At 43.4% G+C, this 25,952-nt stretch overlaps 1 protein-coding gene across 9 annotated transcripts in view; it reads right to left on the bottom strand.

Moving 5' to 3' along the window:
• Positions 1 to 25,952, bottom strand: part of LOC144944328 (voltage-dependent L-type calcium channel subunit alpha-1D-like) — a 208,573-nt gene that overhangs the window by 168,813 nt on the left and 13,808 nt on the right. The window lies entirely within an intron of this gene.

Genomic DNA, 25,952 nt, shown 5'->3' with positions numbered 1-25,952 from the left:
GTCAATAACACTGCCCTAAAGAGGCAATAAAAAACACGCGACGTTTCGGACAACGGGCCTCCTTTATAGCAGAGATTGAAACAATTCTGGCTGCGGTAACCCCCCCCCCCAACCAGCCCCAACAATGCTTTATCTTCCTATTCTTTGGGTCTTTCTGTAAAGTCACGTAGCTGGTTCAAAGAAATAACAACAAAATATTTATCCTTAATCAATTCAACCCCCATCAACGACACCTACTTTTGTCGCTCATATTCCGTCCCATCGGAGCCATTGGCGATGGGATGGAATTTCCGAAACGCGAGCAGATGCTGCATCGGTAGCACTCCTGGGATCGAGCCTGCTGCGTATGCCTTGATGTTGACCTTTGTCTGGCTGAGAGGCGCACTTGCTTCTCTTGACAGGCGGCTCTCGAGGGGAAAGTGCTCTTCCTCCATCTGTGGCAAACACTGCCACGCTCCCTTTGCCTAAATAATAATAACAACACCAACACCAACAACAAGTGGTCGAGGCGCATGGTGCCAACTCAGCCTCGTTGGTGCGGCGCCCTTTTTGCGCCCCAAATTAACTGATTGTGTTTTGATTACGTACATCCTAAGTATTCCAGCTGCTGTCAACCGCTCGAGTTGGAGGTGGCATCCGCGCCCCCGATGAACACGGTTGGCTGCGTACGGTGCGAAAGAAGTTCAACACACACGTGATTGGTCAATGGCAGCGGTACCTGTGCCTGTTTCGATCACCTGCGCTTCTCTCTACTTCACCCAAGATGGTGACGCAGTTTGAAGGTTGAATCAAAGTTCAACAAGGGGAGGTACAAGTTTCCAAAAACAAATGTTGAGGACCACTGCTCTAGAGCTTCCCTAAAAATAGAGAACCTTCCACTAACTGTGGCATGGCCAAGACAGTGCAGGGCTGTACCTTTACCTTCAGCTTGTTTTTTTTTTATAGGCATGAGATCAGGCAGGACAGACACTACACAGTACAGCATCCATCATCCATGCATGCATGGATTCATTTTCCACGGGATCGTGGACCCGTAAATCTAAAAAAGCATAAGAGGAATTTTTTAACATAACATCAATGTATGTTTAAAGGTATTTCTCATCTTCACTTAAAGCTTTCGTGACTGCAGGAATAAAAAAATTATTGGGTCTTTCGGTAAAGTCACGTAGATAGGTTCAAAGAAAATAATCAAAAACAACAGAAAACTACGACGTTTCGATCGCAACGCAAACGGTCGTCTTCCTGATTATTTTCTTTGAACCTATCTACGTGACGTTACCGAAAGACCCAAGAATATGGTATTTGTAATGTTGCATAATGCAAATCATTGAAGCGCCACTTCGATCTGATTAGTGCTGCCCTGAATAAAGTCTACCGAGCAACACAAGGAATTTACAGTAATAATAAATGAATGTTTCCACACTTCCTATTATCACGGTTGGCTACGTACGGTGCGAAAGAAGTTATACATAAATACATATAAGCATCACTGTGCTTATATCTTGTCACACGCAGCGAATGCTTCATCACACGTCTTATATTTCAAGTCACGGTGACGACACATCTTCTGAAAATCTATTCCGAGCAAAGACGGTTTAAGTCGAGCAGTGTAATCGGTAAATGTATGAATTGCATTGGGAAATGTGCAGAATAACCATTTCTTTGAACAGAAGCAAATGAATGAGAATGCGCAAAAAACTTGGAAAATCGATATTTCCTTTGTTGCGTTAACCACAGTTAGGTTTGTGTGTAAATTAAAAAAAATCCACAAATAGATATTTACTTACCAATCGCAATATTTTGCACTTACACAGCAATTGATTTTGTCAGCAATGTGTAATGAAAGAGAGAAGCGTCCAATCCTAATGGCTGTGCAGAGAACATTGCAACGCCATCAGCCCATGTTGGAGTATCGTCTCTACCGGTGTTCCAGGTCAATGTTGTGCAGCGGCATTAGCTCCCTGGGCCAACTTGGCCACTTCTATATTTTTAAATCCTTTATATTAAGTTCACTTGCTTGCGCGCTTACGACCGTGCAAATCTTTCGGTCGTTTTTTAACCCACTTCCCGTGATCCAATCGAGCTGACATTTTGCACACAGACTCGTTGTGCGTGACAATTAATTTTCGTGAAAATTTTTTTCCAAAATTTTACACTTTTTAGGAATTTTTTTTATATTTAATTACCAATTGCTTAATGTTGGCAGGCAATCATCTGACCCATAGGTGGCAGCCATCTCAAGCCAGAGGACGAGAAGACTCTAGCCGCCACGCATAAAAAGGATTTATAGTTGTTCTTTCGGTAAAGTCACGTAGAATGGAAATAACAAAATAATAAAAATAAAACATAATAAAATGATTTATTTTGTTATTTCCATTCTACGTGACTTTACCGAAAGAACCAAGAAGATGAATCCCTGCAGTCACGAACGCTTTAAATCGAAATTCACTTCTATATTGTTTTTTTAGTTTTAGCACCTCAGTGGAATAAAGCACAGTAGGTAAAGGTGCAGCCCAGAAATATCTTGCTCATGCCCCTGATTGCAGATAAGCCTCGACTAGAGAGAGCCCCCTATAGAGAAACCCATACAGAGAATATTTTGGCCTAATCTTCCACACTGGTCAGACCTCTCGGTATAGGTGTGAGCACTCACACTTTACCCACCACGTGCCACCTCTCGATCAACGAACTGTGGTGTACATATTTATACTGCTGCCTTTTCAGAGGTGGTCGTAGGGGTGGTTGTAGGGAATTTAAGACATTTTCCCCTTTTGTTATAAGGTCGAACTCTTTACCCACAACGTACTTGCCACAAATGAACCACAATCCTTTGATTCTAGATTTGAAGCTTTCGTGACTGCAAGGATTCGTACTCTTAGTTCTTTCGGTAAAGTCACGTAGGTAAACAATGAAATTAAAATTAATAAAAAATAAAAACAATAAAATCACGACGTTTCGGAGGCAACACAAGCTTCCGTCTTCAGGTGAAACTGTCACAGCACTTGATACAGATATTTTGCTGTGACAGTTTCACCTGAAGACGGAAGCTTGTGTTGCCTCCAAAACGTTGTGATTTTTTTTTTCATTAATTTTAATTTCATTTTTTACCTACGTGACTTTACCGAAAGAACTAAGAGTACACAATCCTTTGCTTATCTCGTGAAGGAGCATAACCCATCACGTGAACTCCGGTCATCCCTGCAGCAGCTCCTTTTGGCTAGCCATCATCGCGTGCGGCCGTCTGGAACGCGCTTCCTTCCGATTTTAAGAAGCCACTGGAGCTATGCCCTTTCAAATCGAGGTTGATGACTCATTTATTTGGAACTGATTTTTGTGTGTAGTCTTGTTGTCCTTCGCCCCCACCTCCGATTAGCACGGTGCAAAAGAAGTTCAACATACGTACGTCCAACTGCTGATGCAGGAGAGCAAAACAAAGTGCACGACCCCCTGGACTGCAAATCCAGTGCACTAGCCATTACACCGCGGCAGAAAATCCCTGGTCACATTAGCATCGTGTTAAATGTTCTCAAGAAAAATTAAGTGGACCTTTCGCTTGTAATGGAAAGCCCGGCACAGTGGGACTAGTAGAAATTGACTTCATTACACGCTGCTGGGAAATTCACTCCGATCACAGCATGGCCACTGCCACGGAAATGCCCATTAGGCTTTTTCACCGAATCATAATAATCCAAGCGTATGCGACATTTGGTGAGACATTGCAGATTACGCAATGCTGAAACGCCAATATCTACATGGTATATGCACTGTGCGGATGCTGCCGTGGTGTGATGGTAAGCACACTGAGTTTGCAATCCAGAGACCGCCGGTTTGATCCCCCGGAAAGTTTATTCAAGTTCAAGTTAATTTATTAGGTATAGCCCTGTGAGCCATTCGGCTCTTGAATCGGGTGCAACCGCAACAAACAAAAAACATGAACAAAAAACATCTTAAAGTGAATATGTGACTAAGTGCAAACAGAAAATCCAAAAAAAGACAGCAAAATATTGCAGACAAAAAAAATCACCGTACACCAACGCTGTGTGCAAAAATCCCAGTGGGATGCAAGTCAAACAACCAACAACAACCACAAGACAACTTAGATTAAGGCCATCAGTCTAACTCTGTACTACATTGAAGCCCCTTCACCTGTGTCAACCCAGCAGCACATCAGGGCAAGGCCACAGTGAAGCGTGGTGGGGTCAAAGACTGGGGACTCCCACATCTGCCAAGATGCATAGCCATAATGGAGGAGTAGGCCAAAAACACCCCCGAGAGGGCCTCTCTTAGAACTCCCTCGAGTGGGGGCCTTTCTCGCAGCAGTGGCTGCACCTTTGGCGAATATGAATTATTTACAGTTATATTTTGATTTAAAACTTTCGTGACTGCAGGAATTCAAGCGGTCGTCTCTCTGCCTGATGACGACCGCTAGTGTTGCGATCGAAACGTCGTGAGTTTTTGGTTTTTAATTGTTTATTTTGTTGTTTTCTATCTACGTGACTTTACCGAAAGAACCAAATAGTATTAACAATTAATAATAATCCGAGCATTGTGTGCACTTATCGTGCACTCTATCGCGTGTGCATGTAACATCACGATCAAATTAAATCCAAGATGATGAAGAAAGGGTGTTGATAAGCTGTCAGCCATTATCCGGTACCAGAGTTTACGTTCGTCAATAGAACGACAATAGAGTGGAGACCAAATAAACACCATCATTGAGCTCCTGCATTATCTCTGAAAATGCCGGCGGATTATTAAAGCGACGTCTTAATCTTGCAGTGCCTCCTGTAGACAGTGCTGCTTCAATGCCAAGCTGCAGCGTGTACAAAATCATTTGGCACGATGTCGTGATGGGTAACTGCAAGGTCCGACCATGTCTGTCCAGTGCTCGCCGAGGCACATTGGCCGAACGAATGCGTGATCATGTCACGCTCGTTTACGCTCAAAGTGCTCGCCACAAATGAACCACAATGCCTTGCTGATCTCGTCAGGGAGCTGAAACCATCACGCGAATTTGGGTCAGCCTTGCGGCGGCTTTTGGATAGCCATCTAACAAAGACGGTCACCGCATCGCGCTTTCAGATGCACTTCTGCGGCCGTCTGGAACGCTCTTCCTCCCGATATGAGAAAGTCATTGGCGCTATACACCTTTAATTCTCGATTGGAAACTCATTTATTTCAAACTGCTTTTTGTGCTTAGTTTATTTTCCTTGCCCCACACCTCCAATTAGCACGATTGGCTATGTACAGTGCAAAAAATGTTCAACATATGTACATTCAGTGCACACCCAGTGCTGTGTGCGATGTCCGCTCGGCGAACGCGTTATTGACTCGAGATGGGATCGCCGCGGCCAGCCCAGAGATAATGCACGCACTCAACGACGATTTTTATTTGGTCTTCACCGTTTCATCGTCGTCCCATTGACCGACCTTAACTCTGATACCAGATAATGGCCGACAGCTTATCAACGCCCTTTTATTTCACCTGAAAACCACTGCCAAGTTACAAAATAACATTTGAAGAAGGCTAGAGCATCATCATCCTCAGCCATTTGTCAATTCACGACCGGATGAGGGCGTCCTTAAAACCATCGCCAATCCCTCACGGTCCCACGGTGAAACAAGCCACCTGGCAGCGACACACGAGCCGATGTCATCCTCTCAGGCAAAATAACCTTCCTGTGGCACCAACTTAGTAGTCGTGACCAGACACATGCCCATAATCCCTTCCAGCAACGTGTCCTGCCAAAACCCACTTACTCTCGCAACAGGCACAATTATACCTGTAACCCGCATATGCGCTGTAAGCCATGCATTTCTGTCACTTAACGCAATTCTAAGCATGCATCTACGCACGCTTCTCTGCATATTTTTGTTCCACGAGGAAGTTTTTTTTTTATCCATTGGTACAACTTTAATTTGGTAAAGTGAAAATGTACACTTCTACGTGAATGTTTAAGAATGAAGGAAGAACATGGACTGGGATAGTTTTTTTTTTCTTTTGATACCTTTCCTCGCTTAGATCAGAGTGGAGGGAGACCGTGGGTGAGATGGGAGGATGCGGTTGGAACAAGATATGAGGTCAGTGATTAGATTATTTTTTTATTTATCCACGAAAGCCACACCAAATCCAAAGACTCTTTTTTATTCAGAAGGGTCCTGCGACATGTGTTTTTACCTTAAGGTGTCCTCAGCCAATCAATGACTGTTTACACGTGTGGGAGGAAACAGGAGCACCCGAAGAAAAAGCACACATGCGAGGGGGCAACGCTCGATCTCTGTACAGATGAAAGCCTATGGAGATAAGTGCACTTGCTGTGCTCCCTTCTCCCGGCGAGCCAACGCATGGCACCTTGATGCCCATGGGATGAGAGTTGTAACAGCATTCGTGTGATCTGCCGACCCTCGCGAACTCCACAGTGCTGAATTGCGGCCACATGTGGCACCCACCACTGGCCGACAGTGGATGCGATGAGAAAAGTGGCACAGAAAAATAAACACGGAGAAAAAGAAAATCCGAGCAGCCAATTCCATGCAACAATGAGACTTATCCTCCTTTGTTTCGCTTGCAATGGTATTCTTAGTCGGTGATTTTACGACAACCTACTGGTTGAAATATACTGTAATCAAGAAAAATACATCTTTCATAACCGAGACTATTTTTGTCTCTCCTAAGATGACAATATGAAGGAAAATGTACTCCTCGAGCCGCATGACGTTCGAACATAAGATATTCAAACATTGATGATTGAGACCGTTACGGTAGTTACATAGCCATGAATGAAGTGGGAACAGATTTAAGTCTTCTTTAAGTATAAAGCTGTCCAACATTCCTTGGCAAACAGTATGCATTTACCCGGTGAAGAAAGACACAAAAATTACTACTTGAACCTACGTGGCATAGTCATACGTATGTAGAGGAGTAAAATGGGGACGTGACGTCAGGTGTGCCGTTCAGTGCGGTGACGTCACATCTCCTAGGGTACTTAAGGGAGACCCCGTGACGTAAGCGGGGTCACTGTGGGAACAGGTAGCGTAAGAAGGGTGAAGAGAGTACCAGGGGTAGAGAGAGGGATCGGGTAGTGAGTCTGGGGAGAAGCCAGTGGTAGCCGTAGAGGTGCTTCTCTCTCCGGTCGGTGGAGTCGGCAGAGTCCCCAATCCGACACGAGAGAGACCGGAGCTAGCCCCTGGGAGTTGTGTACCCTGCTGTGTATTATTGTAACAGCTTTAATAAACCCTCGGCGAAAGCCCTTAACTTACCTCCGTCTCCGAGTGCGTCCGTGGGATACGCACAGGGCACAGCGGTACATTCCTGTGAGGCAGCACTCTAGAGGCAAGAGTTGCGGGGATCGCGGAGCGTGAGACTGTGAAACTCACAAACTCGGTGGCGTGCGAGGTGAGCAGGAAAAAGGGGCAGCAGAGCAAGCGGGATATGCACCCTTCTGTGCGAACCTTCGAGAATGATCCTCCGTGTAAGAGTTTTAATGGTGAGCGTTTTTCTCGGGATATTCGACGTGCAACAAATAGAAGAAGAAAATTCCTCATTCCAGGAATGGGCCAACATCCGAATAAGTCTTGAAATCCGAACAAGATTACTTGGTGCAACTGCATTGGCGGTGGTGCACACGCACAAGTGACTAATAAAACTGTGGTCTTTAAAGGAAAACATATATATACAGTAATAGGTGACATTGATTTGAAGCTTTCGTGACTGCAGGAATTACTCTTTGGTTCTGTCAGTGAAGTCAATTTATAAGGAATTTTTTAAATAAATAATAGATCACGACGTTTCGATTGCAACACAAGCAACCGTCATCAGGCGCAAGCTCGGAGAGAGACATATACAGAGAGAGAGACAAACACAGACACGGAGAGAGACACACACAAAGAGAGAGACAGAGAGAGAGACAAACAACACAGAGACTTGACTTTTAAACAACTTTTATTGCCGCCAGCAGCAACAGCACTGGAGGCGATTCCGATATAAAATACAGTCACCAGCAAACAAATACACAAACGCTATAAATCCACGCGCTGTGGCGCTAAATGCACAGCGCTCAACACGAAACAAGAGAGACACACAGAGAGAGAGACACACACATAGAGGAGAGACACATAGAGAGACACACACGCAGAGAGAGACACACACGCAGAGAGAGACACACACGCAGAGAGAGAGAGACACACACACAGAGAAACAACGCCTCTGTGACGAGGCAAATCGAAACGTCGTGATCTATTATTTTTATTATTTTTTCTTCTTTCTACGTGACTTTACCAAAAGAACCAAAGAGTAATAGGTGACATATCGAGCAATGGCCTTTCTTTATGGCACACACATGTACGTACTGTAATAAAGGGCCACTGCCTACACTGTCTTGCTGCCAACTGAGGCATTTCTTATTTTGCTGTTATTTAGCCATCTTAAGAGTATTGTTTCATTGAGATGTTTTGCATATGGGAAGAAATGGGAGTGCCTGGAGAAAACGCACTCGTGCATTGGGGAGTGACTCTTAGCACCTCACAGACACTTTAAAACACCTGGGGACCCATCGTGGTCGTCATTTTCATCCAAGTTATGACCGGCTTAGCGTCTGAGATCAGACGAGATTTCGTTATGGGCAAATGAATGAGAAATAAATGGCATACATTGCATGCCATCATAGGAGGGATGGGCCTGTTGCAATTTTTTTTTTAATGATTGTAAGATTTTGAGATTATGATTCATGCTGAGCAGAGGATTTAGAACAGTAGAAGGGTAGAAGCTCACGTGTACAAGCCATAGCTTCTTCATCGCAGGGAAAGTTTGGCCACTTGCATGCGATGACTGCTGTGAAAATGAATTTAATCTGGAGGCTAATTTGGCAAGTGGTTAAGATATCTCACCCCGAGGTCAGCGTGCGTAGAGAACAGGAAATTTCAGTCCTACTGCTGCCGAGAAATTTCTGCACAAAGAAATATCAAAATGAACTGCAAGCCATCAACTGCACATGACGACCGCATCCCACAATCATTTTGGACACTGTGTGAAAGGTCAGAATAAAGCATCACCCACAATTAAAGTGTACACAATGACAAATATCTCAACCTAAACTAAAACTATTTTTTTTATTTTACCAGGTAATGCCCACTGAGGTATATAGCTATTTGCAGAAGCGACCTGGCCACAAATGATAGCTAAACTAAGTGGCTGATCACGTGCTATTTTATAACAGCCAAATTACTCTACACGCATGTTGATTCTAAATGTGGAGGGGAAAACTGTAGGACCCGGAGAAAGATGCACGTGACCACGAGAAAAGAAAACATAAAACTCCAAATATACAGGAGTCCGGGTCGAGGATCGAACCCACGACCTCCTGTATACCAGGCGAGGTAGTTAACATCTCCTAGCCACCGTGGCACCCCACGTTAAGAACCACTGGCCTACCAGATGTTTCAGGCATAGGACTGCAAGATGGCCAGCAGTTAGCAGTGCTGAGTGTTACCACTCCCATACATCGTGTTACCACTCCCATACAAAGCGTTACCACTCCCATACAAAGCGTTACCACTCCCATACATAGCGTTACCACTCCCATACATCGTGTTACCACTCCCATACATAGTGTTACCACTCCCATACATTGCGTTACCACTCCCATACAAAGTGTTACCACGCCCATACATAGTGTTACCACTCCCTTACATAGTGGGCTATCTCTAGGCTCTCCGGTTCCGTCCCACACGTATAGCTGTCAACCCCTGATCAGTGCCTAGCTTATTACAGGCCAATTCAGACCTTATTGGTCACCCCCGTGCCCTTATAAATCGCAACGTTCGTCCGACAGAGTCCCATCACATGGGAGAAACACAAACAAAAACATATTTGTTTTGTTGCCCGTGTTGAAACAGCTGTATGTCGCATGGACCTGAAAATTATATTTCCCTGTACAAGAATACGGGTACAGTGAACCGAATGGGTTACATATTGGCCAAACAGCCCCAACGCAAAACCCTCCTGAAATAACGTCTTAAAACTCGGCGAGGTTTTTGTGGTTACGAATCGGCATTATTATTTATTTACATCCACTTGTTAAACCGCTGCCGGATGAAGGTTTCCTCATATCCAGTCAGTAATGAGAGCTTCATCTTCTTGGTTCTTTCGGTAAAGTCACGTAGAAGGGAAATAATAATATTCATAATCAACGTTTTTGGGTTTAGATCGCGTTATTTATAAATGTGTCGTAACCCTCCACCACCCGACACAGCCAATCAGTAAAAAAGTGTCACGTTGACAAAAGACAAATTAGTTCACTGTCTTTTGTCAACGTGACACTTTTTTACTGATTGGCCGTGTCGGGTGGTGGAGGGTTACGACACATTTATAAATAACGCGATCTAAACCCAAAAACGTTGATTATGAATAATATTGGTCGCGAAAGCCTACGTGTTAAACTGAAATAATAATTATTTGTATTATTTTACGAAAGCTTTAAATCGAAAAAAGTAATGGGAGCTGTTTGACCATACTTCACCATGCTGGTCCATGTGGGTTTGGTGAAGGGGGCAGCCCAGGATCGGTTCAGACACTGCTCAGGTTTCGGGATCCATCGCGTAGTGGCGTAAACTGCTTACGCCACTTATTACGACTATAATGAGCCAAGAATGTCTGTGTGTAACGCGCGTGACGTCACACCACGTGCCGCACCCCCCCCCCCCCGTTTGATGACGTACTTTCGTGCAAGATTCACTGCCATTTAATTTACACAAGATATACAATTATATTCTGCTCAATTATTTCGTAAATATTACAGCTTCCGTCCTAGGACGGGCAAAGAAGCTAGTTGTTATTATTATTGCACTGACCACAGCAAACCACCGCGTCCTACAGAGGACATCTACTAGTCTGCTCATCGTACCCAGAACCAGCCATCTGGGGACTGTCTCCATCTATACACGGGCAGCATCCAAGGACCATCCACTGCCAAGCATCAGCTCAAGACTCTCGTCTGTTCAGGTACTCACCTGTTCAGGCACTCACCTGTTCAGGCACTCACCTGTTCAGGCTCTCACCTGTTCAGGCATTCACCTGTTCAGGCTCTCACCTGTTCAGGCTCTCACCTGTTCAGGCATTCACCTGTTCAGGCTCTCACCTGTTCAGGCTCTCACCTGTTCAGGCTCTCACCTGTTCAGGCACTCACCTGTTCAGGCTATCACCTGTTCAGGCTCTCACCTGTTCAGGCTCTCACCTGTTCAGGCTCTCACCTGTTCAGGCATTCACTTGTTCAGGTACTCACCTGTTCAGACACTCACCTGTTCAGGTACTCACCTGTTCAGGCTCTCACCTGTTCAGGCATTCACCTGTTCAGGCTCTCACCTGTTCAGGCTCTCACCTGTTCAGGCAAGCGTACCAGTGACTTTGAGCGCCGACCTCGTCGCCATACCAGTTATCGATCGAACGTTGTGTCCAATTTGTTAAATATATGCGCTCGTTAAAAATTGTTTGTTATTGTTTTTAATATCATCAGACCTCCAGCACTTAATTCAGTTTGTTTTTTTGCGGATACCAAAGTGACATGCAGGGTGAATATAAGTCGCATAAGCCAATCAGGTTGGTTGAGATGAAAGTGCTGTTACTGCCAGCCTCCTCTGTCCGTGGCCAATTCAGAGGAACAGAACCATAGTCTGTTGAATACCAACCCTGCCACCACCCCCTCCTCTCCACCCAGGTTAAATAAACAACCTTCATTCAAAACAAAATTCCAAGGCTACTTTGATAAAGGGCAGCACAGCAGAGATGCACACTGTTTTTATCTATCTCCACATTCGCAGGTGATAGGTGATGCAAGTTTGAATTTAAATTCCTAAATACAAACTTAATTCTGAAACTACGTTTTCCACAAACACAACAGTGTGTGGTTTGGGTTGCCACTTGTTCTGTTTTTTTTCAGAGGATCATCGTCCCTTTGAAGTCACTATCCTGGAAAATCTGTAAAGTCTTCCTGCGACATGAAAGACTAGAGTTACGTAATACTGCAATGCACTGCTCAAGACAATGCATTTACATGACGTCTTTCCCTCTTTCAGAATGGTGAAATATTCATCTTCCTCCTGATACATCCCGTTTTATTAACCTCAGGTGACAGCCCTTCGTGCGGCACACGATTAACATTTCGTTTCTCAAGATACATATTTTTGTTCCCGTAGCTTTTTTCTTCTTGTTTCCAAATATGATAAATAAAAATAACACAGTTGAAATACTTGATAAATGCCGTACCGAATTGAAAATATATTTCGATTTAAAGCTTTCGTGACTGCAGGGATTCATCTCCTTGGTTCTTTCGGTAAAGTCACGTAGAAGGGAAGTAATAAAATAATAAAAATAAAACATAATAAAATGAAATAATTCTCACGACGTTTCGGCTACAACGCAAGCAGCCGTCTTCAGGTGAAGAATGAAGACGGCTGCTTGCGTTGTAGCCGAAACGTCGTGAGAATTATTTCATTTTATTATGTTTTTTTTTATTATTTTATTACTTCCCTTCTACGTGACTTTACCGAAAGAACCAAGAAGATGAAAAGATATTGTTACGTGCATTGGCAGCATCGTACGGCGGCTACGATGGAGAACAAAGACACCACGATCTGACGTGGCCTTAAAAACTGAATTTACAAGTGTGACCCCCCTCCCGCACCCCGCCTGGACTATATCTCGCGCAGGTATTCCCATCGCAAAAAAGTGAGCGCGTGCAGACGACGGACGGTCCAGTGACGGCAGCAGGGCTCCGACTCCGAGGAAGAGTTAAGTCTGGAAGTCATCGTCGCCGCGCCCGTTCGCGCTGCGTCCCACGAACATGGATGGCGCGGGTGTCAATTTAGACTATGAGAGTATTTGGCTGCGATGATTTCCACTTGATAAGCCGCTTCGTTGGGATGCTATAATTTGTGGCCAGGTAGCTTCTGTTAAAGAGATAATATAGCTGAGTGGGCCTTACCTTTTAAAATAAAAAAAAATAGTTTGCAATGTCCTGATCCATTCACGTCTCAAGGCAGTGGAGTTTAAACATTAGGGATGAGATCTTCTTGGTTCTTTCGGTAAAGTCACGTACCAAGAAGATGAAGAACCAAGAAGATGAATCCCTGCAGTCACGAAAGCTTTAAATCGAAAATTAGGGATGAGATTTTAATGTATGTACAGATTGTTCTTCTAATTGTAAGGTACTTTTAGGATATTTGAATAATTTTACATGTTGTTATATCTGTGTGTCTTTTGACTTGCAAAAGTGATCTCCCTGCAAGCCACGTGCCCACCTATCTTTGGTGGGAAAACGGCAGAAGTGATGCCAGTAACGTCACTTCAGTTTTTGTAATAATTCGGAGGACGAAAAAATATCGTCCCAAATTCTACAACTAGGCCTGATTTTCAGATATTTAAAATGAAGGATAAAATCTGGGGTGCACCACTAGTATGAACGTAAACCTTTCTAATATTTCCTCATCGTTGCGAGAAATTGCTATATGCATTGCTCCTGTTTTACATTGTCATATATCGCGGTGCCATCGTGTTGTTATACACCATTGCTGCTGCATATATATTTTTAAAAATATATATATTACTGAGTTGAGAGACAAAATTAACTACGGACTGGAAAAACGCAGATGAAGAGATGGCAGAAAGCGAGAGAGGAAAGAGAAGGCGCGAGAGCGACTGCTGCACAGGATCCACTCAGGAAGGAATGTAAGAAGTTTTTTTACCCAGCAGCAATGGCTGGTTAGAGGCCGACACCAATGGACAACAATGTTTGTCGTGACTTCTTCAATTGGTCCACGTTTACATGTTTTGCACTCGGAAACCTGCTTTGCTGTTCGTGATGTAGCCATGTGAAAATGTAGACCCACATCTCTCCGCTCAAAACTAGAAGTCGAGTTTCAATTCATTCTTATCCGGTTCAAATAAAGGCGATCTAATAATATGGGTTTCTTATACCAGATTTAAACCTGCGCAGCCTAAGGCGTGCCTCGGCATTCCCCTGTTTCCCGCGCTGAGGGTTTACATTCCAGATTTAGACAACTATTTCTCAGCCGTGCTCAGGTGAAGACCAGGTCTGTCGGGGAGACAAACCTGGTCTTCACCTGAGGACGGCTGCTTGCGTTGTGGCCGAAACATCGTGAGAATTATTTAATTATGTTTTATTTGTATTATTTTATTATTTCCCTTCTACGTGACTTTACCGAAAGAACCAAGAAGATGAATCCCTGCAGTCACGAAAGATTTAAATCGAAAAATATTTCTCACCCTTCATGAAGCTGGAACAACATAGGCGCTCTCTTACATCTAATGACTTATGTTTGCATTTCATGGTGGTGGCGGGCGGGGGGGTAAATTACATCAATTGGACCATATTTCTGATTAAACTACATGCTATATAGACCAAGAAAGGCTGTTAGACGCAACCTGCTTCTGCTGTACTGGGACACACGAACGTAAGACACTTTTACTCAACTGGGGGGTTTCGTTCTATAATTTAGGATTTATGCAAACAAATCTTGAATATATTATTTGGTTCTTTCGGTAAAGTCACGTAGAAAGAACCACGAAAGCTTCAAATCAAGTTTAAATCTTGAATATGTAACATTTTGTAAGATCAGATTTAGTTTTTCTTCCGTAATTTAGGATTCATCCGAAAACATTTTTTGAAGATGTCACTTCCAAGCTTTTCCGTCCCAAGAGTAACGTGACATCACCACAATGTGAGCACGAAGACTTTTTTTTAACTAGTACACAACATATATGATGGCCCAAACACAGTATATCCGCTGCAGCAACGACAACAACAACAATAAAGATCTGAAATTTGTCTTTAACAGTGAGAATGTCCAAAAATCTTGACTTAAAGCTTTCGTGACTGCAGGAATTCATATTCTATTGGTCTTTCGGTAAAGTCACGTACATAGGTAAAAAAAAACTACGACGCGATCTTATTATTCTTATTATTTTTTGAACCTATCTACGTGACTTTACCGAAAGACCCAAAGAATATAAATGTCCAAAAATATTTAAATCCGAAATGTGTCCCCTGTTGCTCGCACGAACTCGTAATCCCTCCGTACGCGTGTTTGGCGATCGGATGGCTGCCACGACGTTTGTCTACGGATGAGAATGCACAAAGAGCACACGGCTGATAATGATCTTGCTCAAGGATTAGAGCTGTACGGTTCGTGTGCTCTAGTTTTGCAAACCATTAATTTGGCATAATTTATCAGGCGTGTGTGTGTGTGCGCCACCGCACAACCGTGCGTTGTTTCAAAACAAATTATGAAAGACATGCACGCATTTACATGTCTTAATATGTTAATGTTATGATGGGGGTGTAAATAAATAATTGAGTTTATGTTATTGACTGGCAGGGTTAGCTTTAAAAGCGTAGTATTGAGGTCACATTAAAGAAGTCTGTATACAGTTAAGAGGCTTACAGTACAGCATTTGTGCTGATAATAAATACCCTGTGTAGAGTGCATCTGACAGGTGACTATGCATGCACATAATCATAATATAGAGCCCTCTGTTAATCCACTGCTGCATAAGGGGCCTCCCCAGACCGCGTCAATCACGAAGATTGTTTGAGCGTACGTATTAGTTTGTTTAGAGTTAGTTAGGTCAGATAAATCACTCGCCGTTGATAGCCGATGTGGCCGAGAATCGAATTCGAGACGCCCCCACCACTCGTGTCACTACTCCCCCCGCCCCCCTCCCACCGCGGCTCGCGCGTATTTCTCCGTGTTAATTTGTTTATTAAAAATTTTGACATTTTTATTTTGCTCTTGGCCACAAATCACACACTTGTCGGCGATCGCCGTAACTTAACGCTTCTTCTTTTTTAATTATTTACGGGGTTTTTTCGTTTTTTAGAAACCGCGCACCGCGAAGCGCCGAAAATATCTCTAAATAAAATATAAACGCCTCGACCAGATGCCGCGCTCAACGCATTCAGACGTTTCGAGAGTTGCCGCGCCGTCTCGCAGTGGAATAGGCAAACAAGCCGACAGCTGGCAAGGTGGCAATCTGGATGGCCCCCGCCAACAAGGAATGGACTTTGCACCAGAGGCAGCGGGCAGGCAGATAAGGGTAGCACGCAACTGGGTGACTGGTAGCCGCAACGTTTCCTTGTCCATTACCGCCGTCACGCTCGCGTCTCCTCGATGAGACACCTTTGCCATCGACCCCATGCCTAATCCTAGCTGAACTCTACAATCCAAAGGATCTCAAATATGGGGCGTGTCCTCGGAGCATTCGTTCGAGTGGACGCTTGCATTGCATAGACATTGCACTCGAAGCTGCATCTCTTTCAAATGAAGCCAGGATGGGCTGAGACATCTTCAGTTGTTCTAGATTTGAAGCTTTCGTGACCTCAAGGATTCATACTCTTAGTTTTTTCGGTAAAGTCACGTAGGTAAAAAATGAAATAAAAATTAACAATAAAGTAATACTAATATTTATTTATTTTTATTTTATTAACTTTCATTTCATTTTTTACCTACGTGACTTTACCGAAAAAACTAAGAGTATCTTCAGTTGTGCACATCAAGCCTGGGCAAAAATTTGACACAACAATGCTGTAGGATTAAACTGAGTGGGAATAATAGAGATGGTGTCTGTATGTGTGTGTGTAGCAAGTAAGTTCATTCACCCATAATACGTGGGTCTGTTCCATAACCTCTTGGCAGTAAGCCTTTGACACGTAACGTGGCCTCAAAATTCACCTAGCCTAGCACAAGTTCTGTGGTGATATCGTCACTTAGTGGCGAATGGAGGCTGTTGTTATAATAATAGTATCGGAACTTGTCATGGACCTCCCCTAATTTGACTCATCCTTCGTGCGCTGCGTTACTATCAGCACTGGGATGAAATTAGTCGCCGGGCATGGCATTGGCCAAGGAAGAGAACCCATATAAATAGTGATCCACCGCGGAGATGGAGTCACGAAATCAGCTCTTGTGCCGGCGCTTGGCAGATTGTTACGCTGCAGGATGGCGGGAGGTGACACTGGCTTGGAGAGGTCCTTCATCCAGCAGTGGATGTATGGATCATGACTAATGATGATGATGGTGGTGGTGGTCACATCACCTACTGGCACGCCGCTCCCCTGGCCTTAATAGGCATCTGCTCGCTCAACAGGGGGGATCTTTCGTCTTTGTGCGTGCCGATGATGTCCAAAGAATGACGCAGGATCATTAAAGAGCACACGCGGGAGAGACTCACACCCAGCCGCACTTGTGACACTTACATCGTAGCCCTTTAAAAGCCCCCCACCACCACCACCGCCAACACCACCGCCGCCACATTCGCACAGTTGGGGAAACGGTAATGAATAAATAAAATATTAATCACGTGTACGAGGTCAGCCCAGAGGGAGCCTGCTCAAGCGAGAATCTGCCTGTAAATACCATTCCCACAATCCTCCTCACTCACAAACGCTCCCATCATAATTTCCTCCTCCTGGTAGAATCAACACACGCAAAAACAGACGGCAAATTATTGCCGCTCGTCATTAGGACAGGTCGCCTGCTTCTCTTGTACAGTGGATAGGTTTAAATGTGTTCCCTAATGACGTATTTTGCAATTACACCATGACATTAAATATTGTGTAAATAAGATAAAGGTGCAGCCCTGCAATCGCTTTGCTCATGCCACTGTTGGCAGGAAGGGCATCCGGTAGACAGCCCCGAAACAAGAAAGAGGGGAAGAGTTACCCACAACTACACCCCCAAACACACTGTGACTTTCCGATCAACTCATTGTGGTGAACCCATTCATGCTGCTGGGTGGGCGCGTATGTACAGTTGATCATCGATTATCCGGCGCGCGATTATCCGCCTTCCAACATTATCCGGTAGTCGCGGGTCGATCCGGCGAAACAGACAAACCCGCTCCAAAGGCTTTAAACCATTCCGGCGATCGTCACCGCGCGTGTGACAGAAAAAAAAGGAGCTACGCTGTCTTCTTGGTTCTTTCGGTAAAGTCACGTAGAAGGGAAATAATAAAATAATAAAAGTAAAACATAAAATAATAAAATAAAACATAATAAAATAATTCTCACGACGTTTCAGCCACAACGCAAGCAGCCGTCCTCAGGTGAAGAACAGGTCTGTCGGAAAGACATTCAGACGCTGTCTTTCCGACAGACCTAATAAAATAAGAAAAACAAAACAAGAAAATAATTCTCACGACGTTTCGGCCACAACGCAAGCAGCCGTCCTCAGGTGAAGAACAGGTCTGTCGGAAAGACAGCGTCTGAATGTCTTTCCGACAGACCTGTTCTTCACCTGAGGACGGCTGCTTGCGTTGTGGCCGAAACGTCGTGAGAATTATTTTATTATGTTTTATTTTTATTATTTTATTATTTCCCTTCTAAGTGACTTTACCGAAAGAACCAAGAAGATGAATCCCTGCAAGTCACGAAAGCTTTAAATCGAGCTACGCTGTGTTGAACGTCTTTCGCACCGTACGTAGCCAAGCGTGCTCATCAGAGGTGTGGGGGGAGGACAACAGACTAGACACAAAAAAGCAGTTCTAAAGAAATTCGTTTTCAATCTAGATGATGATTTAAAAGTGCATAGCTCCAGTGGCTTCCTCATATCTGAAGGAGAGAGTGTTCCAGATGGCCGCAGAAACCAATCTGAAAGTACGCGATGCGGTAACCGTCTTTGTCCGACGGCTAGGGCAGAGGCAGGGAGAGATTTAATAAACGTGCCCGTTGTTCCAAACGCCGGGACATTAAACCGGCGACCTCTGGCTTGCAAGTCCAGCGTGATAACCATTACACCACGACAGCATTCCATTTACATAATTACTTAATTTCAATTTGAGAATTACATAAAATGTTGCGTAATGAGGAAATTTGTTTTTTTTATTGTCTTGTTTGCCATATGGATGCTGGAGAAGGAAGAACAAAAGATCACATTAAATATATTGCATGACAGCCAATTGGGAGCAGCATATTTGTTTAAAATTCCATGATGAAAAGCATTATAATATAATGTCAAATATGCATTACATGTATGCCTCTTCGAAGTCAAATCTGTGCAGAATTATCACAATAACAACCGAGCGATGTCAAGCCTGTGGGTTTTACGAGCCCATCCAAAAACATGACCAAAAGAAAACTTACAACGGTTTCCCACGTCATTGCTTGCTGGGTATGAAGTGACAATGACTACATTGCATTCCCATTGCCTAGCAATCATTGCAGACAACAACAACAACAACAAAAATGGATACTACTTCTAGATTTGAAGCTTTCGTGACTGCAAGGATTCATATTCTTGGGTTGTTTCGGTAAAGTCACGTAGGTAAAAAATTAAAATTAAAATTAATTAGCAGCAGTTGCACTTTAACAACTCTGGCACCCCCCTCTCAGCCAGTCTACATAACAAAGGCTCAGTCCTTTGTTATGTAGACTAGCCGTAGTTTCAGCCGCACCAACCTTACCATAATAATAAAAAGGGGGCCTGTCCTGGCTCCTCCCCCCTCAACCAGTATATATACGGGGTCGGATCTCTTGGAATTTCTCATTTACTTGATACAGCTATCGTGCTGTGACGGTTCCACCTGAAGACGGAAGCTTGTGTTGCCTCCGAAACGTCGTGATTTTTATTTTATTTTTTATTTTACTTTTATTAATTTTTATTTTAAATTTTTACCTACGTGACTTTACCGAATTGTTTATTTTTGTTTGCAATTTGACTGCTTGTGTTGTGGTTATTGCAAACATGATGCCTTGTATAAAGGTGTCAGTTTTTGTACCAGTTTAAAGGGTAAAAACCTATCACTATGAACATGTTGTTGTTGTCATCACGTAGACGTACTCCTCAACGATATCCTCCATACACTCTGTATTCGTCAACACGGAGTGTTTGGAGTGAGACTGTAATTCTGGTCGGACAGATATGTTCACATTCATAGAGACTGAGTACTGTGGGCTTAGTGGCAGCGAGTCCGATGTAGTCACATGCACGCTACTGCCCGCTAGATTTTTTTTTTGGCGCGGCTGCCAATGTAATCTGCCTTAGACCTCAAATGTGAACGCATTTGCATTAAAATCGCCCGGTATTAAGCCGCGTTTCTATGAAGGTGAAGGTAAAAGTGCAGTCCTCCAAATTATTGTCGACGTCACTGCTGGCAGAAGTGCCTTCAATAGAGGGAGCTCTAAGAAGTCCCTAAAGGTGGAATTTTGGCCAAAATGTCCCACTTTTTCGCACTGGCCAGATGCTTTGGAATAATAGGGAGTCCCCCATTTGACTAACTTACCTGTATAGGGAACAATATCACTTGAGGAATATGATCCTTGGATATTGTGGTGGAGCAGTGGTTAGCACACCATGTTATGAGCCCAGAATCTTGAATTGTCTTCCAAGCCACGGTTAACATCAGTGACTAGTGATGTCTGAACTGGTCCTGGGCCGCCCTCCCCACCCCCCGCCCCTTCACCTATCCGCATTGACAGCCATGGTGAAGTATGGTAAAAAATAAAACTCACGAATAACACGGCACTTGAGCGAGAAGGCTTCATCCAGCAGTGGATTAACAAGGTCACATGCTGGAACTAATTCCACGGTGCCCGACGATTTGACTTTAATTTATTGAGGATTACGAACAATTATTATCCTAATGCCCTTCATTCAGCCAAGAAAGGTTAACCGATTCTCAATACTCCTTCATAGGTGGGTCTTACATTGGCAGGTTTGGATCATTCCATTGTTGAGCATGTGGCTTTTCGGAGGAAACTGGAGTACCCAGTGAAAGCTCATGCAAATGAGGGATAATACGCAGAGCTCCACGCATACAGATTAAATTAATGTATGTAATGTCATTGCTAGGCCACCTCGTATCCCATGCCTACAACACCTGGTGTGTCCAGATATCCTCTCATCCCAGAAAATAAAACAGCAAATCCTGCTGAGCTTCTGAGATCCGACAAGATTGGATGCATTCAAGGTGACTCTTTCGTAGGCACTAGGGCGACACCTGACATTAGGATGGCACCTTGGGTTCTGTGAGCAGTATTCATGCATGTCCTCATTAATGTTTAAATGTAACGCTAATTTACAAGCAAGCGTGAGAGTTGAGAACTATTTGCTTTTGGAAATGGCAAAAGTGTGACTATTCAGCGAAGAGTGTATGGACTTTTTCATATCGCAGTGTGGAGAAATATTCAGAAAGTTAGAACTCATTCAATAGGCTTGGTATAGTCAAAGTGCCCAGAGTCTGAATAGTAAAAAAATATATTCCCCTTGAGCTCAGACAGCCAAAGGCTTTGAAATTGTTATGGAGTAGGATTTGCATATGTCCTGATTTACCCAGGATTGTCGTAATTTTAAAGAAAATCTGTCAAGTACTCCGGAGACATTAAGAGCTTGGAATCTCGTCAGTTACACAATAATATACCACTCCTTGGGCGCCACGGTGATGAGATGTTAACTGCCTCGCCTGGTATACACGAGGTCGTGGGTTGGATCCCGACCCTGACGCCTGCTGTATATTTGGAGTTTGCGTGTTCTCCCTGTGGTCTCATGGATTTTTCTCCGGGTTCTCCGGTTGTTCCCTCCACATTTATAATCAAAATCACGCGTTTTGAGTATTTGGCTGCTTTAAATTTCCACCTGATAAGCCACTTCGTTGAGCTATCATTTGTGGCCATGTCGCTTCTGAAAAAGAGCCACATAGCTCAGTGAGACTTACCTGGTATAATAAAAAATATATAGTTTATAGTTTAGCATTCATCCTCTCTTACAGTATTGTTCAATATCCCAGCTTTTTTTTCGAACCTCAGAGGTGGCAATCCTATTAAGGAGTCTGGTGTTCAGGCTAGAAATGTTACATTTTCCAATAAAAGGTATTTGACCCAACATGAGAATCGTTGCATCAGAGCCTGGCAACATGGGTGACCAGTACACGTGCGCGCACTACACACATCTGCAAATGTTAACAATTTAATTATCTAGCGCGTGGAGCAATCACATTTCTTTCCTACGCCTTGCCCCAGGGAAAGAAAATCAATACAAACTGCCATGGACTGGTGTTATCCTCCGTGTTGAGCTGATGTAAGTTATGCCATTAAAATGCTTATCTTTCCTTTCATGTGCCTTGTTTGTCCGTTATTTACTGTCCGACATGAATGTGAATGAAAAGAATGCAATTTATGTGAGTGGACTCAATCTAACGAATACAGCCAAAAGACACCCCCACGCCCCCCACCCAGAGGAGGAACTCCCTGTCCTGATGCTGCCTGCGTACAACCAGGACTGATGAGTGGGGAGGGGGAGACAGGGGGTGAGTGAAGGGGCGAAGGGGGGGGTACAACTGGAATGGTGGTCCAAGGAGCTCAAAAATCAAAACCTCTTTGGTTATTAAATCGACGTGTTAATATAAGTGGGATACAAATTGTCTAGCTCGGTAGATGTTGTTTTTTGTTGTTGTGTCATTTACAAACGATGCATTCCCAATGACGACACCTAACATGGGCAACTTAAATTTGCAATGCGCCCACAACGTATACAGACGTCTCGGAGAACAAAAATGTATGCGATGAACGGAAGGTAACCGGGAGGAGGGGGGGGGCAAGGGAAGGAGAGGAAGGAAGAGATTGAGGGGGTCTGAAGGCATGCTTGGAGAGGAAGGTTTGAAGGATGAAACTCGAGAAATAAGTAACAAATATCGTAGATATCAAACCAATTGCTGTGATAAACACTTAATTGTAGAGTACTTGGCAATGTAATTTTGCGGGCAATATCTAAGTAACGAATTAAAACAAAATATATTTAAATTTAGAACCCTGTTCTAAAAATTCACAAAATGTGTTTACCAAGAGCATTATGACGCAGGATAGGATCTCGGCCTCGTCACAGTTGCTACTTTTGACCAAGGTGATATGGCAATGGGAAGGGTTGAGGGCCCCCAGCCAACATTGTCACGAATCGGGGCCCCAAATTCTCTCAGCGGACCTGCCCACAACTCATCCATCTCCAACAGTAACCCCACGCGAACCTTCATCCAACGCCAGCGCACTTTTACACCCTCCCCTTTTTTGTCAAACGAGCAGCCATGTTCTGGCTCTAGCGCTCAAACACAACTCGAATCAAGATGTAAACTTTCGTGGCAATGTAAACAAAACAAATGAGAGCATGTAAATTTAAAATTAATTCTTGAAAATAGACAGGAATGCATAGTTAAATGAATGAAATTTCGACCGTATTATTCACGCATCTGGAAAACAACACGGTTGAAATAAGAGAGAAATACATAAAACTGTGCATTTCCCGAGCAATCTGTCCACTCCGCGCAGCTCTTGAAGCAGCCCACAAGTGGATAAATGGCAGACACTCAATTCAAAAACACAGAGCAGCACTCACCGTGGAAAGGTTAATTATATTACATTTCATGCGCCATGTTACAGGGCTGTCCCCTAATTCATGTTATAGCCAGCCAAGACACGCACATGTACCTTACATACATACATAAAATAAAAATACAGGGGGAACTCTCAATAAGGCAACACACAATCTACGTCAATTGCAAAGTGATATTTGGTTACATTCATGCCCTGCCCTCGTTTTCATGCAACAGCACTTCGCGTTAGAAAAAGAGCTGCTGTTGATAAATGGAAATTTGGTGCAGCTTCGAAGCTCAGAAAGATGACGATTGCTTATGCTAAACAAGTATGAATACTACAACAACAGTCTACAGACACAATATCTCATTGAGAAAACATATTGTATTCTCGGAAGATTGGGAATTTTTGGTAATAAATATGTGTGTAAACCAGCACTGTATATGACGTTGATATAAATGTAAAGCATGTATTTTTTTTTCATTTTTCAATTACATGAGCCGGGCATATTTATCCAACGTAATCTGCTTTTGTATTTCATTGTTACGCGTTCATTCTACAAGCGTGCGTGCTCGCCACCACAAATCTGAGAGAATATAACTGCGAGACACGCGGCGAAGGGACGTATTAGACATTACACAAACCCTTACTTTGCAGGACGAGATTCATTGGTTAGTTTTTGTTTTCTTCTTCCTCCAAAATGAAATTAGTTTAATTACGCAACACAGTTAAATTGTTCTAACGAAATTTTATTCCGAAAGTGGACAGAACACAGAGCTCATCCCAGCCGTTCCCTAGCAACGTTAGGTTTTCAATCAGCCGCCTATTCCCCTTTGATTCAAAACCATCACCCTCCACCAAATTCAATAATCCCAGTCCACACATTTAGCATTTCTTGACAGTGAGCAATCTGGCATCTTCTGTGGAGTAACTGCAACAGCTGGAGTTGGTCCATTGATTGCATGTCGTTGTGGTGCAGAAAAAGACGATGCTAGTTTACTCGGTGTGCTTTTTGTTGGTTGGGGTGTGTGATCAACATTGTATCATTATTATTTAACTTCATGGAGTGGTAACTCTGCTATCTTAGTTTGATTGCCCGCCACGGCTGACATCAGTGGTGAATGTTAACCGAACCGTTCCTGGGCCTGCCCTTCACTATCCGTCTTGGTAAAGAGTGGGTGATTAATGGTCAAAAAGCCACCGACATTCGCATGAGAGGGCCTTCATCCAGCAGTGGATTGACAGCACTATACATGTTCGTGAAAACGCTGGACTCTATGTAAATAAAATATTCTCAGATTTTCTAAAAGTCCTCAATAGTTTTTTTCTTTACACTTTAGTTCAACTTTGTACGCGAGTGTCCTTTCTTTCTGTTATTTAGTTGTATCTGAGCAAGTCAGGCTTGCTTGGTGCTGTGTCGTTGCCTCTTGTTGGCTCAATTCACCATTAAAAACATGTCTAAGTCTAAAGAGGTTCTCACCTGCCAACAATGAAGTCTACCAATGAATCAATAAATACGGTAAGATTATTGGTTGCATAATAAAACAATTGTCTTCTGACAAAGAAGACCACGTACCATTAAATAAATAAAACACATCTCTTAACAACTTCATGGACTCTGTCTTCTCGACAGACCTGTTCTTTACCTGAGGACGGCTGCTTGCATTGTGGCCGAAACGTCGTGAGAATTATTTTATTATGTTTTATTTTTATTATTTTATTATTTCCATTCTACGTGACTTTACCGAAAGAACCAAGAAGATGAATCTCTTAACAATTAATATTACTGCTATAATAATTGAGGAGCCCATTGTCAATTCGACATCCCAACTCGCCACTGGTCGTCAGTCACGACTGGGAACTAAACTCAGGTCACCAGGTTTCTAGCGCAGTGCATGGACCACTGCACCACAGGTTTAAGCACTCGCAGACTCACAGATTCACTCCAAACTAACTCACTTGTCGGTGCAGTTGCCCCCTTATTAATTGTCCATCACGACTATGCGAGTGGCGTTCCCATAAACTTCACTTGTTTTGATTCATCTTCTTGGTTCTTTCGGTAAAGTCACGTAGAAGGGAAGTAATAAAATAATAAAAATAAAACATAATAAAATACATTTGTATGTTTTATTTTTATTATTTTATTATTTTATTACTTCCCTTCTACGTGACTTTACCGAAAGAACCAAGAAGACGAATCCCTGCAGTCACGAAAGCTTTAAATCGAAATTGTTTTGATTCCTCCACCTATGCTTATGACTCAGTCGACCAGACTGACTGTTGCATCTCACCCACACTGTGCTCAGCCACCACGCTGCGGGGCACGGCACTTTCCTTTCCTCACACCGCTCATCTCTGGAATTCCCAACCCCCTCGTCTCTTTCTCAAGTTCTGATCGCCTTGATGAATTCAATACACCGATTTACTGTTATTTATTGCACCTTCAAACAGCGCTGATTCTTACTGGCTGCTTGATGGCTTTGCACGTTTGGCCTGTGCTCAGCAACTGCGATTAAATTAAATACAATTTAACTTCACCGTCAACCTTCACGTAGACTCCTCACCTGAAGCCAGATTTAAAAT

Source organism: Lampetra fluviatilis, chromosome 34, assembly GCF_964198595.1.
Source record: "Lampetra fluviatilis chromosome 34, kcLamFluv1.1, whole genome shotgun sequence".
Lineage (NCBI taxonomy): Eukaryota > Metazoa > Chordata > Hyperoartia > Petromyzontiformes > Petromyzontidae > Lampetra > Lampetra fluviatilis.
This window is presented reverse-complemented; position numbering and strand designations above follow the sequence as displayed.